The following is a 16,006-nucleotide window of genomic DNA, read 5'->3' as shown; positions in this document are numbered from 1 at the left end:
TTTTTACGAACCACATCGTTAATTGTGGTAACTTCTGAGTGAGAGACTGAATTTTAGAGAAAATTTATGAAGGAGAAAATTGTGATTGATATGTAATTTTAGAAGTTTTTGCAACAAGAACATATGCACTATTTTCTTTTAAGTAAAATATTGAAGTAAGCCTAAGAACAGGAAGAGGAGCAGTGCCGTAGTCACATAAAGAAACAGCAAGCTGATGGAACAGAAAAAAAAATTCCTGAAATTTAAATGGCTTTACACAACAAGGTTGCTGTGATGCGCATCAATTCTGATTGGAGTTGGCTGGGTGTTATGGACTGAATTGTGCCCCTGCCCCAAATTCATATATCCGAGGTCTTAAACCTTGGATATTTGGAGATTGAACCTTTGAAGAGACAATTAAGGTTCAATACGGTCATATGTGTAGGACCTTATTCAATATAACTAATGTCTTTATAAGAAGTGGAAATTAGGACACAGACACACATACCAAGTACTAACCACGTGAGAATTCAGTCAGAAGGCAGAGCCATTTCCAAGCCACAGAACAAAGCCACAGGATACACCAAATCAGCCAACCTCTTGATCTTGGATTTTCAGCCTCCGGAAATATGAGACAATAAATTTCTGTTGTTTAAGCCACCCAGCCTGTGGTAATTTCTTATGGGATAATAAACAAATACACAATGAGTCTCGGCTCTCGCGCGATCCAGGAATCAAGGCTGCTTCCAGCTTTGAGCTCCACATCACAACCTATGGTAACTGCTGAAGTGAAAAGAAAGCATTACCTTCAGCCGTTGTTTCACTGGCTTCTCCCTAACTACAAATACGCCATCCAGGAAAGAGAGGCAGACACGATAGAAATGGGCACTTGTAGTCTTTCCCATAAACCATGACATTGCTCAATGATAAGCAACTATGAACATTTATGACGATAAGTCCCTTCATTTCTTGGAAGAGTTTCTGGGAAGGCAAACATTGCCGTGAACTCTCCCAACTATTTTCAGATCCTAGTAGGAAATTGCGAGTTCCAATACAGTATTACATCTACTTTTAAGACAATTATTTAAGTCTTCACAGGGAGGGCTCCACCTTTTTTCCTCAATACCAATTTCTGCACTGTCATTTTTTGTTTTGGAGGGGGGAGGTGGACAGAATCTCACTCTTGTCACCCAGACTAGAGTGCAGTGGTGCCATCTGGTTTCACTGCAACCTCTGCCTCCCAGGTTCAAGTGATGCTCCTGTTGCAGCCTCCCGACTAGCTGGGATTACAGGTGGCCACCACCACGCCTGGATAATTTTTTTGTATTTTTAGTAGAGACGGGGTTTCACCATACTAGCCAGGCTGGTCTCAAACCCCTGACCTCAGGTGATGCACCCGCCTCAGCCTCCCAAATTGCTGGGATTACAGGCGTGAGCCACCATGCCCGGCCTACACTGTCGTTTTAGTAACCTATAAAATCTCTTTAGGCTGATAATTTTCTCATTCTTTTGTTGTATGCTAAATATCTTACCCTGTGAACCTCTGCTACCTTCCAGTGACTGGCCGTTCCTACAGTTGCACAGGTGCCTGTGACACACTGCAAACCAGAATTTCCCTGTGGTGCCGCTACACAGACAAGAGACAGGGGAAGGATAGTGCACTACTGCTTTCTTTTTACATCAGAGCTAGCATGTCCGCCAAGGAACCCTTGTTCGCATCATGGGTGGACTTCAGAATGTTGTGGTAGTTTTGTTTTTTAGAAATTTGGCTTCCTGTAGTTGTTTATTTACAAAGTGATTTCTATAGTCTCTTCTACAAAGTTTCTGGGGAAGCTTTGGTTTTGGATCACCTATGAACATTCATTCCTCTGTGTATGTGTTCAGTGGCCTCTTTCAAATAGCACGTCTTTTTAAAATCCTACTCCTAATATCAAATTTCAGGATGATATCAAATCTCTGTCTCTGACCTTAGGATTCCATCCCTAAAACCAGTATATTGTGTGGCAAATAAGATCTACTCACCAGCTTATTTGGGAATGCTTTGAGAGTGTGTTGAAGATTCCCATTATGGGTATTGAAACATCACTGTGCAAAACGCACATTTAGATCAAAGAGCTGTTGTTATCACAGAGGATGCTGGGTGAGGGATGGAGCATGCAGGGAACGTCTGCGGAGAGTAGGAATGGCCTATGGCAGGGGATGGGCAGTTGACTCCAGGCCACAGCCCTGGGAGCAGGCCGCAGCCTTCACAACAAGAACCCTTAGTGACAAGCTGATCAGCAGACCAGGTTCCAGAATAAGACAAGGGAGCGCGCAGAGAAGGTCAAAACGAGGGTCCTATAATGTGGGAAAGAGCTGGGACTGAACACAACTGCTGACACCTGGACAGAGTCAGCTCTCAAGACACCTAGGCCTCACAACAGGAGGACTTTAAGTAAAGAAAGGCCACAAGAAGTCCTGAATTGTATTTCACTGTCAGTGTCACCTTCCTTCTTTAGGCTTAACCTAATATCTTAGCCACAGGGTCACCTTTAGGTCACCTCAAAGATATTGAGAAGTGTGAAGAGAAATGACATCACAGGCAGAAGGCCTCCCTCAGGCTGGGGGCAGTGGGAACAGTGTGGGCCTAGACGAATTCATACCAGGGTTCAAGTAGCAGCCCTGTCGCATTCTAGCCAAGTGATCTTGGGGAAGTTATCAAGCACTATGAGCCTCAGGTTCTCCATGTGTGAAATGGGTTGGATAAGTTCTGTCTTGTCGAGTTGCAGAAATATATGGAATGTGAGTAAAGCATGTGGCACAGGGTCCGAAATACACTGGAACTTAATAAATGGCAGTTGATATCAATTATGATTATAAGCCCAAAGGCTACCACTACTTTTTTTGAAAACTTCAGCTCTTCTTTCTATTATGCAAAACTCTGGGAAAATGTGTAGCTGAATACATCACCGAAAAAGAACTCAACCAATAATTCAGCTTCACAAATACAACTCAACACATTGTCTTTCTGAAAGGATATATCGTATAACTTGGGTAAGGCCAGACGTCTGCAGCTGGAATGCAACTGAAAGATGGTATTTTGAGTCAAGAACAAACTCCTTTTCACCTTCCTCATTGCTGGTCCATCCAACCACTAGTTTTATTTATGCTTCACTAAAAATGTAGATCTTGCTTAGACTTGTCCACATTACATTCAAAAGAACCCAACTAAAAGTCCTGTCAATGGACTGGGTTCTGGCTCTTCCAGGCCTGGCAAATGAGTGCCAGCCTGGAGGCTTCTGAGCACCACATCAAGGGATTCTCACCACATTTCTCAGGAAACCCTTGCAGATGATGGGGATCAATCACCTAGTCCTTGCACTGTGTTCACGCTCCCCAGTGACAGAGCCGCAGGACACCTTCCACGACTTCCCCATGTGGAGACTCCTCTCTGCTTCATCCTCCACCCAGAGGGAACTGCTCAAGTAGTTTTCCATTCCAGACTTTTCTTTCACCTTCTGAGAGTCTGGGCCCTGCCACCACCCGGCTTCATAACAATCAGCTCCCACAGAAGCACCTGCAGTTTCCTGAAGCCCAAAACTGCCTGAGCTCAGGGGCTTTTCACTTGAAGGCCCCATCTAAAGTCTCACGTCCCCACTGTTGAAACTCATTCTTTAGATCATAGAGAAAATCTTCCCCTTCCTGATATGGCTTCTGAACCTAGACTTTACCGTGTTATGGGTGGAAAGAAACCTTGTTTTGATAGTATCCCCACAAAGAACAGCGCCTTCCGCAAGCGAATGCCGAACATAATGTTCAGCAAGTAACGGAGTCGGCGGTGCTTTTATTTATTAAGGTTTAAACTCTGTTACTTTCTTGAACAAGCCAAACAAACCCAGATATATAGCTGTAGTTGTCAAGAACAACGGAATAAGGAGGATGAGGAATGTCAAAAATTAACAATCCTTTATTTTGTTCCACGATTTAAACACTGAGTTCTTTCACATTTCAAAGAAAATTCCAATCCAATCCCAACACCACATTCTACTGTGCAGATCATAAGACAGAAGGTTTTTCCTTACAAACTATCAAATCCTTACTCTTAAACCAGACAAACAGCAGTACATGTGTGACAATTTTCATGAACTAAGATTCTGAAGTGAATTCAGCCAACCAAAAGGGGAAGCATTTGAAAAATACTGCTCCCCCCCAACAAAACGTTAAATTCTAAGTCACTCATATGAAACAGGAACACAAAGAACACTGTGGTCCCTCCAGCTCCACTCTCGCCCTCCCCTGCCTGGAACCTCGACTGCCCTCTTCCAACACAGAGGGGGACTCAGCCTCAGACTTGACTCAGGACAGAAGTTGGTGGACATGATACTGGGGCTTGCACTGGCCGTGGAAGTAGCATCATCTGTGGTGTCAAGTACAGCCTGGGCTCTGCCTTCCACATCTTTCAAAGCATCCACGTACCAGGATGGAAAGGAATTAGCAATGGTACTGTCGAGCTTGCCTAAAAACTCTAGGACTTTCCTCTTTCTCATTTCTGAATGGGCTCTTAGACCTCACAATAATTCATAATGTGGAGGAGAGTTCTTAGGCACCTCCCGGTGCTCCACGTACTTTCTCTGCACCCAATCTATAGTGAGGAGCTCCCTGGGCTTCCCATAAATGAAGGCCTCCCTCCAAGCATATACCCCTATCGAATTCAGCACTTCCCAAATGACCTCAGAGGCACAGCTGCCCTTGATGAAGACCACACTCAGAATAAGAATTAGGAGGTGGTTCTTGGACATTCCCTGGCCGTCACTCAGCCTCCTCTGGTCGCTGAGTTCTACTGTGTTTTCAAAGACATAGGAGTGGTTGTTGGGGTCCATCTCAGTCAGAGCAATGCCAATCATTAGTTCTATGAACTCGTGAGCTTTCCCGAAGATCATGGGAAGGCAGTCCTTATACTTCTTGATGACAGTCGTCAGCATCTCAGCCTTTGTGACAGGCTCCTTTGGTTGATATTTGAGGAGAAGCAACTGCACCAACTCAGCCTCCTTTTCATCCAGTGCACATGTGAGCAAGGATTCACTGTCTGAAGAGGCATGCCATGTAGGTGTATCCTCCACTTTTTGCCTGCTGGACTCCTCATCCAATGGGCCTCACAAAGGGGAGAAAGAGCAGGAGCTCAGAGGTCTCTGGGGAGCATCATGAAGAGGAATCCTGGGAGCACTCTGGAGAAGAATTGGAAACCCAGCAGCAGGCATGTCCTCATCCTCTGGAGCATCCAGAACCAGAATAGAGGATGAGGAGGAGGAAGAGCAGGAAGAGCAGGAGGGGAATAAAAAGTGGCAAGAGGAAGAGGAAATGGAGGAGGCTTCCTCCTCCTCATCTGTGGAATCCTGTGCATCTACCAAGACCTGTATCAGAACTGGGTTCTGGAAGTCTTGCTCAAAGTTGAGGTGGGGACAGCTTGGGAAGAGGCGTGATGACTGTTTTTCAGAAGTAGCATCCTTACAGCAGGGATGGGGAGGATGGGATCCCAGAGGCCTGAGGGACGGAGGGACAGTGTGAGTGGCCTCAGTTGAGAAACTCACCCATGATGGGTGACAAAGGCCAACTTACAGCTCTTCTTCTCTTAAGGTGGTGCTCTAGGGCCTCATAGGTGTCCTGTTTTTATAAGGGGTTTGTTCCCTGGGAACCTGTAGGAGGATGTGAGAGAGCATCTTGGGGCACAGATGGCAGGCAGAGCCCCAGACTCGGAAACTGGTAGTAGGTGGGGAGTGCTGGGTGCTTAGTGGTGGGAGGTCTCCGTCCTTTCAAAGAGTTCTCTTCTCATTAAGTGGCCAGCCCTGGCGTTCCTCCCTCTGCTTAACTGAAGCTGCCCTCCTCAGAGAAATCTTTTACTCTGGCTGATTCCTTTTTTTTGTTTGTTTGTTTTTTGAGACGGAGTCTCGCTCTGTCACCCAGGCTGGAGTGCAGTGGCCAGATCTCAGCTCACTGCAACCTCCGCCTCCCGGGTTCACGCCATTCTCCTGCCTCAGCCTCCCGAGTAGCTGGGACTACAGGCACCTGCCACCTCGCCTGACTAGCTTTTTGTATTTTTTAGTAGAGTCGGGGTTTCAGCGTGTTAGCCAGGATGGTCTCGATCTCTTGACCTCGTGATCCGCCCTCCTCGGCCTCCCAAAGTGCTGGGATTACAGGCGTGAACCACTGCACCCGGCCTCTCTGGCTGACTCTTAAAATGGAAGTCAGAAAGTTGTACATCTGGCAAGCTTGATGTCCTCCAGAGCTGGCCACAGGCACAGGGACACGGGAGGGGCACTTCCATCCATGGGTGTTCCCTTCCAACCTTCCTAGGTGCTGTGCCTGGACTCCTGAAACTGCCTGGGCTGCCTGCCTCTAGCCAGCTGAGTCTTTCACCTCCGAATAAGCCCCACCCATCCCTGAGACCTGCAAGGTGGAAGAGAGGCAGAATTGCATCCATCCACAGTGGGACTGGGCCTCCGAGGGTCTATCTTCCCTCCCTCTTCTGTCCAGACAGCAACCATTCTTCTGTAATCCTCTCAAATCCATTCCGAATCCTTCCCCTTTACTGCTGTGTGTGAAGTTAATATCAGCTCTCACTTAGCCTATGTCAAAGGCTTTCTCATTGTTGCTTCTTTGCCTATTCTTGTCCCAGAAGAAAACCGTCATCTGTTCAGCAGCCTGGAATCCTTTTAAAAAATCCAATTCGTGTTTATGTTTTAATATACCCACATCAGATTTAACTATGAGGTGAAGTTATATGTGTTTTGGCAAATGCATTGAGTACTACATTTACCTCCCAAGTACCATACTGACCAGTTCCATCACCCTAAAAGTCCTGTGTGCATCCGATTTGAGGTCAGTCACTACACTTCTCCACAGCTCCTAGCAACTATGCTCTCTTTTCAGTTCACATTGTTTTAACTTTCACAATTTCTCATATGCGTAAGTTCATAAAATACGAGTTTAAAAGTGTGGCTGTATCATTTTTCATTACAACTAGCAAGGAATGAGAATACCCATTGTTCCATATCCTCGCTTACATTTGGCATTTTAGATTTTCAGATTGTAGTCATTCAAACAAGTGTGCATTCCAATTTTTTTTGTGTTTTGTTTACATCTCCCTAATGACAAATGATGTTATATGCTTCTTTGCAGTGTGTATATCCTCTTTGGTAAAATGTCTGTTCAAATCATTTGCATCTTTTAAACAACTAACAGACTTCATTTTTAGAGCATTGTTAATCCAAAAATACAAAGAGAAAACCTCATCAAAAGTACAGAGAATTCCTAAATATCTACACCATCCTCCTGCCCTGCCCCATGCACGCGCACACACACACACACACACACACACACACACACACACACACAGTGTCTCCTATTATTTACATTTTGTATTATTATGGCATACTTGGTACAGTTTATTTGACTTCTATTGATGCCTCACTATTAAGTCGAGTCCACAGTTTACATCAGGACTCACTCAACATTGTGGATGCTATACTTTTGATACGTGTGTAATGGCAAATATTCATCATTCCATTATCATACAGAATTATGTCACCATCCTAAATCTCCTGTGTACTCCACCTATTTATCAATTCCCCATGTCCCACCCCCTACCCATCAGCCCGTGGAAACGACTGATATTTTTAGTGTACTCATAGTTCACCATTCCAGAGTATTGTATGACTGGAATCTTACATTATGTCGCCTTTTTAGCTATTCTTCTTTCACTTAGCAATATGCATTCACGATTCCTCCAGGTCTATCTCACCAACGGTGCCTGAAACTTCCTGTTGCTCAACATGCACGTCGACATTTGATGTTGCAGTGTTTGGGATGTCAGCCATTCTCCTGGGGGTCGAGTGCTATCTCCTAGTTTTAATTTGCATATCCGTAATGACATAGGACATTCGACAGTTTTATGTGCTTATTTTCCATTCGTATATATTCTTTGCTGGCATATCTTTTCAGATTATCTTGCCCATTTTATACTCGGTTTTCTTTTTTCTCACGATTGGATTTCCAGAGTTTTGTGACTTTCTCACAGTTTTGGAGTCTGGTGGTCCAAGAGCAAAGTGTACACAAGGTTGTTTCATGCTGAGGGCTGTGAGGAGAGGATGTTTTCCAGGTTCTCTCCCTGCCTTGTAGACGGCTGTCTTCACTCCGTGTATGTTCTCATGGTCATCCCTCTACTCATAGCACGGTGTCCAAATTTCTCCTTTTTATAATGACTCCCATCATATTGGATTAGGGTCGGCATTAATAACCACATTTTGTTAACTATTAGTTTAAGTTCATGCTGCATGTGCAGGATGCGCAGCCTTTTTATGTATGTAAATGTCTGTCATGAAGGTTGGTTATGCATATTATTTCATCACCAAGGTATTAAGCCAATATCCATTAGTTATTTTTCCTGACCCTCTCCCTCCTCCCACCCTCTGTCCTCTGGTAGGCCGTAGTGTGCATTGTTCCCCTCTATGTGTCCGTGTGTTCTCCACATTTAGATCCCACTTATAAGTGAGAACATTTGACATTTGGTTTTCTGTTCCTCTGTTACTTTGCCAAGGATAATGGCCTCCAGCTTCATCTATTTTCCTGCAAAACACTTGATCTCATTCCTTTTCCTGGCTGCATTGTATTCCACGGTATATATATACCAGATGTTCTTTATCCAGTCTATCATTGATGGGCATTTGGTTGATTCCGTGTCTTTGCTATTGTGAATAGTGCCTCATTCAACATACACTTGCATATGTCTTAATAATAGAACCATTTATATTCCTTTAAATACATGCCCAGTAATTGGTTTGCTGGCTCAGTAAATGCTATTTTGGTCTCTTCGTCTTTGAGAATTTGACAGACAATTTTCCCCAACAGTTGAACTGATTGACACTCCCACCAACAGAGGAAAAATATTCCTTTTTCTCCACAACCTCACCATGATCTCTTATTTTTTGACATTTTAATAATAGCCATTCTGTCTGGTTGAGGTGGTATCTCACTGGAGTTTTGATTGGCATTTCTCTAGTGATCAGTGATGTTGAGCTTTTTTCATATGCTTCTTGGCAGCATGTATGTCTTCTTTTGGAAAGTGTCTGCGCATGTCCTTTGCCCACATTTTAATGGAGTGGTTTTTTTCTTGTAAATTTGTTTAAATTCCTTGGAGACGCTGGATATTAGACCTTTGTCACGTGCACAGATTGCAAAAATTTTCTCCCATTCTCTGGGTTGTCTGTTTACTCTGTTGATAGTTTCTCTTGTTCTGCAGAAGTTCTTTACTTTAAATACATCCTGTTTGTCAATGCTCGTTTTTGATGCAACTATGTTTAGCATCTTTGTCATGTAATTTTCTCCCGTGCCTATTTCCTGAATGGTATTGCCTAGGTGTTTTCTAAAGATTTTATAGTTTTGGGGTTTACCTTGAAGTATTTAATCCACTTTGAGTTATTTTTGTATATGGTGTAAGGAAGGGGTGTAGTTTCAATTTTCTGCATAAGGCAAGCCTTTGTTCAACAAGGAGTCCTTTACCAATTGCTTGTTTTTGTCACGTTTGTCAAAGTTCAGATGGTTTTAGGTGTGCAGTCTTATTTTGGGTTCTCTATTCTATTCCATTGGTCTATGTGTCAGTTATTGTACTGGTACCATACTGTTTGGTTACTTTAGATTGTAGTATAGTTTGAAGTCAGGTGGCGTGAAGCCTCTAGCTTTGTTCTTTTTGCTTAGGATGGCCTTGGCTATTTGGGCTCTTTTTGGTTACATGTGGATTTCAAAAAAATTTTTTTCTAGTTGTGTGAAGAATGTCAGTAGAAGATGAGTGGGAATAGCATTGAATCGATAAATTGCTTTGGGCGATATGGCCACTTTCATGATACTGATTCTTCTTATCCATGAGGATGGAATGTTTTTCCATTTGCTTGTGTCATCCCTGATTTATTTGAGCAGAGATTTGTCTTTCTCCTTGTAGAGATACTTCACTTCCCTTGTTAGTTGTATTCCTAGCTATATTATTCCTTTTGTGGCAAATGTGAAAAAAGTTCATTCGTGATTTGGCTCTCACCTTGCCTGTTATTGGTGTATAGGACTGCTAGTGATTTCTGTACGTTGATTTTGTATCCTAAGACTTTGCTTTGAGGTATGTTCCCTCAACACCTAATTTATTGAGAGTTTTTATTATGAAGGAATGCTGAATTTTATCAAAAACTTTTTCTGCGTCTGTTGAGATAATCACGTGGTTTTTATCTTTGTTTCTGTTTATTTGATGAATCATATTTGTTGATTTGCATGTGTTGAACCAATCTTGCATCCCAGAAATCAAGCCGACTTCATCCTGGTGGATAAGCTTTTTGATATGCTGCTGGATACGGTTTGCCAGTATTTTGATGAGCATTTTTGCATCAATGTTCTTCAAGGATATTGACCTGAAGTTTTATTTTTTTGTTTGTTTGTCTGTCTCTGTCAGGTTTTGGTATGAGGATGATGTTGGCCTCATAGAATGAGTCAGGGAGACGTTCCTCCTTTTCCAATTTTTTTGGAATTGTTTCAGTAAGAATAATACCAGCTCTTCTTTAATAACCACTTTGAACTTACTTACCTCTGAAATAATCCTGACTCCAAATAATGCCACATATAAACTTCAACATAAGATTTTAGTGGGGATGCAACTGAACCTATAATAGTGGAAAGGGAAGTGGCAGACCTATATGTATATTATTACCCATGTGTAGTTGTAAACACAGACACACGCTCATATATGTATATATGTATAAATTATATAAAAAAATTTCTCAAAATTCTAAATCAGCTTGTAAATGTAAACACCACATGGTTAATTGTGGAAACTTCTGAATAGGGGGCTGAATTTTGGAGGAACTTTCCAAAGGGGAGAATTGTGATTTCTACCTCTTTTTTAAATTTTGCAACAGAAATATAGGCAGTATTTATTGGTAAGAAAAATATTGAAATAAGCCTAAGAAAAGCATGAGGAGCAGTCCAGTAGGAAGATAAAATATGGGTAAGCTCATGGAGCAACAACAACAAAATCCTTGAAATTTACATGACTTAACACAACAAGTTTATTTTTTGGCGCATACATTCTGATTTTAGTTGGCAGAGTATTATGGGCTGAATTATGACTCACTCCAAAAATTCATATATCCAAGTCTTCAAACCCAGTATCCCAGAATGTGACTGTATTTGAAGACAAACTTTGAAGAGGTAATTAAGTTTAAATTTTTTTGTACTATTAGTAGAGACGGGGTTTCACCATGTTGAACAGGCTGGTCTTGAACTCCTGACCTCTGGTGATCCACCTATCTCAGTCTTCTAAAATGCTGGGATTACAGGCATGAGCCACTGCTCCTGGCCAGGAATCTCAACATAAAAAGGACACCATAGCTTGGATAACTGAAATAGGAGTAATTTATAACCAAGGAATCAGAGAAACTTCTTTTGTTTAGCAACACGCTTTTCATGTTCATACCCGTCTTTCCATGTCTGGGAGGCCTTTTCTTTTTATGGCTGCATAGTAATCCATTGTATAGGTGTATGACAGTTTGTTTATACTGTTGGTGGGAATGCACATTGGTAAAACCACTATGGAGAACAGCTTGGAGACTCTTCCAAAAATGAAAACAATACTACCATACTATCCAGTAATCCCACTCCTCGGTATTTACCCAAGATGAAGGAAATCAGTACACTGAAGAGATACCTGCACAACCATGTTCACTGCAGCACTATTAACAATAGCCAAGATTATAAACAACCTAAGTGTTCATCAGCAGATGACCGGATAAAGAAATTGTATCACATATACACAATGGAATACTATTCATCCATAAAAGCAATGAGACCCTGTCATTTTCATCAACATGTGTGGCACTGGAGGTCATTATGATAAGTGAAATAAGCCAGGCACAGAAAGACAAATTTCACATGTTCTCGCTTACTTGTAGAAGCTAAAAATCAAAACAATGGCATTCATGGAGATAAAGTGTAAAATGATGGTTACCTGAGGCTGAGAAATGTAGAGGGGGCCTGGGGGAGAAATGAGGATGCCTAATGTTTACAAATAACTGTTAGAGAGAATCAAAAAGACCTAGTCTTTGCTATCACAACAGGGTGACCATAGTCAAAATGAGTTAGTTGTACTTTTTGAAATAACTAAAAGAGTGTAATTGGATTGTTTGAAACACAAAGGGTAAATGTCTATGCTTGTGGATAACCCATTTCCCTGATGTGATTATTACACATAGCAAGCCTACGTCGAAGTACCTCATGTAACCCATAAGCATACGCAAGTACTATGTAAATGATGATTTACTCAGAGAGAAGTGTTGATATTTACCAGGATAAATATCACCTGACATTTATCCACCTGATGTCCACTCCGATGACGTTCCTTTTGTTGGTGACCTGTTCCTCCTCTCTAGCTGCCTTTAATATTTTTTCTTTCATCTTGACATTGGAGAATATGATGATTATGTGACTTGGGGATGGTTGTCTTGTATAGTATCTCACAGAGATTCGCAGGATTTCCTGAATTTGAAGCTTGGCCATCCAACAGGGGTGGAGTAATGTTTGTGAATGATACCCTCAAATTTGTTTTCCAAGTTGCTTCTTCTTTCTCCCTGTCTTTTAGGGATGCCAATGTGTTGCAGGACTGGTCTCACTACATAATCTCAAATGTCTTGGAGGTTTAAGGCATTATTTTTTATTCTTTTTCTATATAATTTTTTTCTGCCTGAGTTGATTGGGAGAACTGGTTTTCAGGCTCAGAGATTTTTCCTCTGTTGGGTCTATCCTGTTTTTACTACTTTTAATTGCGTTCTGAGATTCCTTCAGTGAGATTTCCGGCCTTATCTGTTCTGCTTGGTTCCTTCTTAAACTGGTGATTTCATCTTTCAGCTTTTGTATCATTTTATTGGATTCCTCAGATTCCTTGGATTTGATTTTGACTTTCTCCTGAATCTCGATGATCTGTGTCCCTATCCAGATTCTAAACTGTGTCTCTCATTGCAGCCATTTCACCCTGCTTTAGAACCATTGCTGGAGAACTAGTGTGGTAGTGAGGAGGGAAGAAGAGGCTCTGGTTTCTGGAGTTGCTAGAGTTCTTGTGCTGGTTCTTTCTTATCTGTGTGGGCTGATGTTCCTTTGCTATTTGAAGTTACTACATTTTGAATGGATTTTTTATTCTTTTATACTCCTTGATGCCCTTGAGGGTTTCACGGTGGTGGGTTCTGCCAAGTGACTTCATTTCTGGAAGATGTTAGGGGAAAAAAGCTCAGGTCAGTACTCTTGGGCTGTGTGCTCCACCTTTGGGGACTGGTACCAGGCCCACATCATTGTTCTCTGTCCCTTTTGATATAAAGCAGCTGCTCTGCTAGAGACACCGAGGTGTTTCTTGTCCACCGACCACAACACTCTGCTGGGAGTTGCTGTCTAAAGTGCTTCATTGAGGCAGCAGCAGCAGAGTCTGTGCTCAAATGCACATACCACCAGCAAGAGCGGAATGGCCCAGCTTCTCAAGAGATGAAAATACATGAATTTCCTAGGTATAAAATCAACATACGAAAAATAAACTTTGTTTTCTTGCGGCAACATTGAATATGAAAATAAAGAAAACATAACCTCTAACCTATCATTCCAAACATTAAGTACCTTAAAAAAAAAACTAACAAAAGTAAAACGTTACAGAAAAACCATTAACATGTTATTCAAAAATATTAATGAAGACCCACAGGAACATAAAATAAAATAAATTCATGGGAACGAAGTTTCAATAGTTTTCCTTAAACGGAATCGATAGAATAATTGTAATCCCAAATCAAAACAAACAAATGCCTTTGGACATGAAGGCATCTGTGAATCACCTGATTCTAAAATATAAAGACATGCAAACAGCCAAGCATAGTCAATACACTCTTGAAAAAGTGCAATTCATCCAACAGATAGTAAGAATTACAAAGGAGCTATTGTATGAAGCGTTGGCTATCTGGGTGCACGGATTAACAGATAGACCAATGGAACTGAATGGAAATTCCTGAAAAATAAAACCAACAAAATATGTATAAATGCAAGCTTAATTGATTAAAATGTGTTGCAGGTTTAGCACTGCAGACTGTCTTGTTGAAATAAGTATCAGTGGAACAACTAAATATCCATATAAAGAACCTTAATGTAAGTGGAACCCTTTTTCATATTATACAAAAATGCAATTACAGGGAAATTCAAAACCTACTTTAAAAACGTTTATTATAAAAACTTCAAAAACACAGAAATGCACAGAATAATAAACAAGTCTTTGTATAGAATACCTTTTAGTGAGTCAGCAGGATGAGTAAATTAGAGCATCAGTAAGGCTGGAGTTGAAAGAACTGAAAGACTCTGGGGTCAGTGGTCTCTTCAGTAACAAGTGGAGCGAGATGATATGAGTCAAAGAGGAACAGAGGAAATGGCACCACCTCTCTCCCCCTTGTCTTGCCCATAGAAGCCCTAGCTGCTTTCATAAGCCTTTGCTTTTTGAGAGTAGAACTTAGACCTCAATAGTAACTGGGGGAAGGCTACCTGGGACAGTGATGGATTTATTTCCCCTCTTACTTGAACTGTCCTCCTGCCGACCCCTGGAACTCTGGTGATTCAAGAAATATAACCTGAACAGTTCTATTCCAGATAGTCATGATGGAGGGCTGCTGTGTTGATGACAGACACCCTGACCAGGTCCACAAACACTTTACTAACTTAGTGGCAGTGCCAGGTTGCTCACAGGATAGGGGAGTAAAGGGCTATCTGCCTCTCCACATGGATAAGAGCTCCACATACTTCTTTTCAGCTGCTCTTACTCCTGACAGGACCCTCAGAAGGATTCATGAGCCCTGAGATTTCAAAAAAGCTTGAACTGTGGCTCTGCCAGAGATTACCATGATGATTTGGGTTCTGTCCACCCACTATGGTCAGGATCAACTCAGCTGTGCGTGAGCTGACTTCCTTCCTTAGCTTTGTCTCCGTGTCCCAGGGGCAGTTGGCCTCTGCTCATAGCCAGGATTGGTGGATCATCAAACCTCAGCGCTCAAGGTGGAAACCCACAGACAAGGAAGCTCTTCTGCCAGACTGGGAGGCAGCTGGTGGGTAAATTCCAGCTCTGGCTCCATATCCTTGGGAATTATCCTCATGGAGCTTTTCTTCTGAGGTCCCAAGAAAGGAGCATTAGTTATGGATAGTAAATAGAAAATGGCAGGCTATCCTTTTACCTCCTGGTATTGAAAATAAATCTCCCTTCCAGAAGAGAGAGGTTCTTGGAATTGAATCAGTGGGGAGTGTCAGGGGCCCTTTAAAGGAGTGAACATAACCCTTCTCCAAACATACCCCAAATGACTCACCTTCAGTTCCTTTTTCTCACTTAGATTCAGCCTTCAGTGAAGATGCTGCCACTGCCAGTGGAGGTTTACCATAGGTGCCATGAATGTAGAATTGTTGGGCACCAGGTTGAAGGAGGGGAGGGCATTCCCAGATTTCAAGGAATAAGAAACATTTGTGCGTGTGTCAGAGTGATTACAAAATACACATGAAGGCTGTCAAAAAGTTGAAAAACCAAAGTATGTCTTCATTTGATATTTGTTACCATCAAAGGTGGCACAATTTTTCCTTTTGTGCTTGATTTCTCCCTTTGTCTTATCCGAAATCCAATCCAATGGCAAGTTTTTTCCTTCAACCTCTAAAATCCATTCCAAATCCTTCCACTTTGTCAATCTCCGTTGTTACTGCTGTATGTGATCTTAACATTCTCTTTCACCTAGTCTGGGTTGAAGTGTTCTTTGTTGTTGCTACTTACAAAAAAAAAAAAAAAAAAATCCCATTCCATGGCATGGATACAGCTAGAGGCCATTATTCTAAGCAAATTAACACAGTAACAGGAAACCAAATACTACATTTCTCACTTATAAGTGGGAGCTAGAGAGGAGAACACATGGACACACAGAGGGGAGCAACACACACTGGGGCCTTTCAGAGGGTGGAGAGTGGG

General features: G+C 42.0%; 1 pseudogene; it reads right to left on the bottom strand.

The window, feature by feature from the left end:
• Nucleotides 1-4,449: 4,449 nt before the first annotated feature.
• LOC104660933 lies at nucleotides 4,450-14,663 on the bottom strand (annotated as a pseudogene).
• Nucleotides 14,664-16,006: the final 1,343 nt, after the last annotated feature.

Source organism: Rhinopithecus roxellana, chromosome 7, assembly GCF_007565055.1.
Source record: "Rhinopithecus roxellana isolate Shanxi Qingling chromosome 7, ASM756505v1, whole genome shotgun sequence".
Taxonomy (NCBI): domain Eukaryota; kingdom Metazoa; phylum Chordata; class Mammalia; order Primates; family Cercopithecidae; genus Rhinopithecus; species Rhinopithecus roxellana.
Note: the sequence above shows the minus strand (reverse complement) of the source record. Positions and strands in the feature narration are given on the sequence as shown.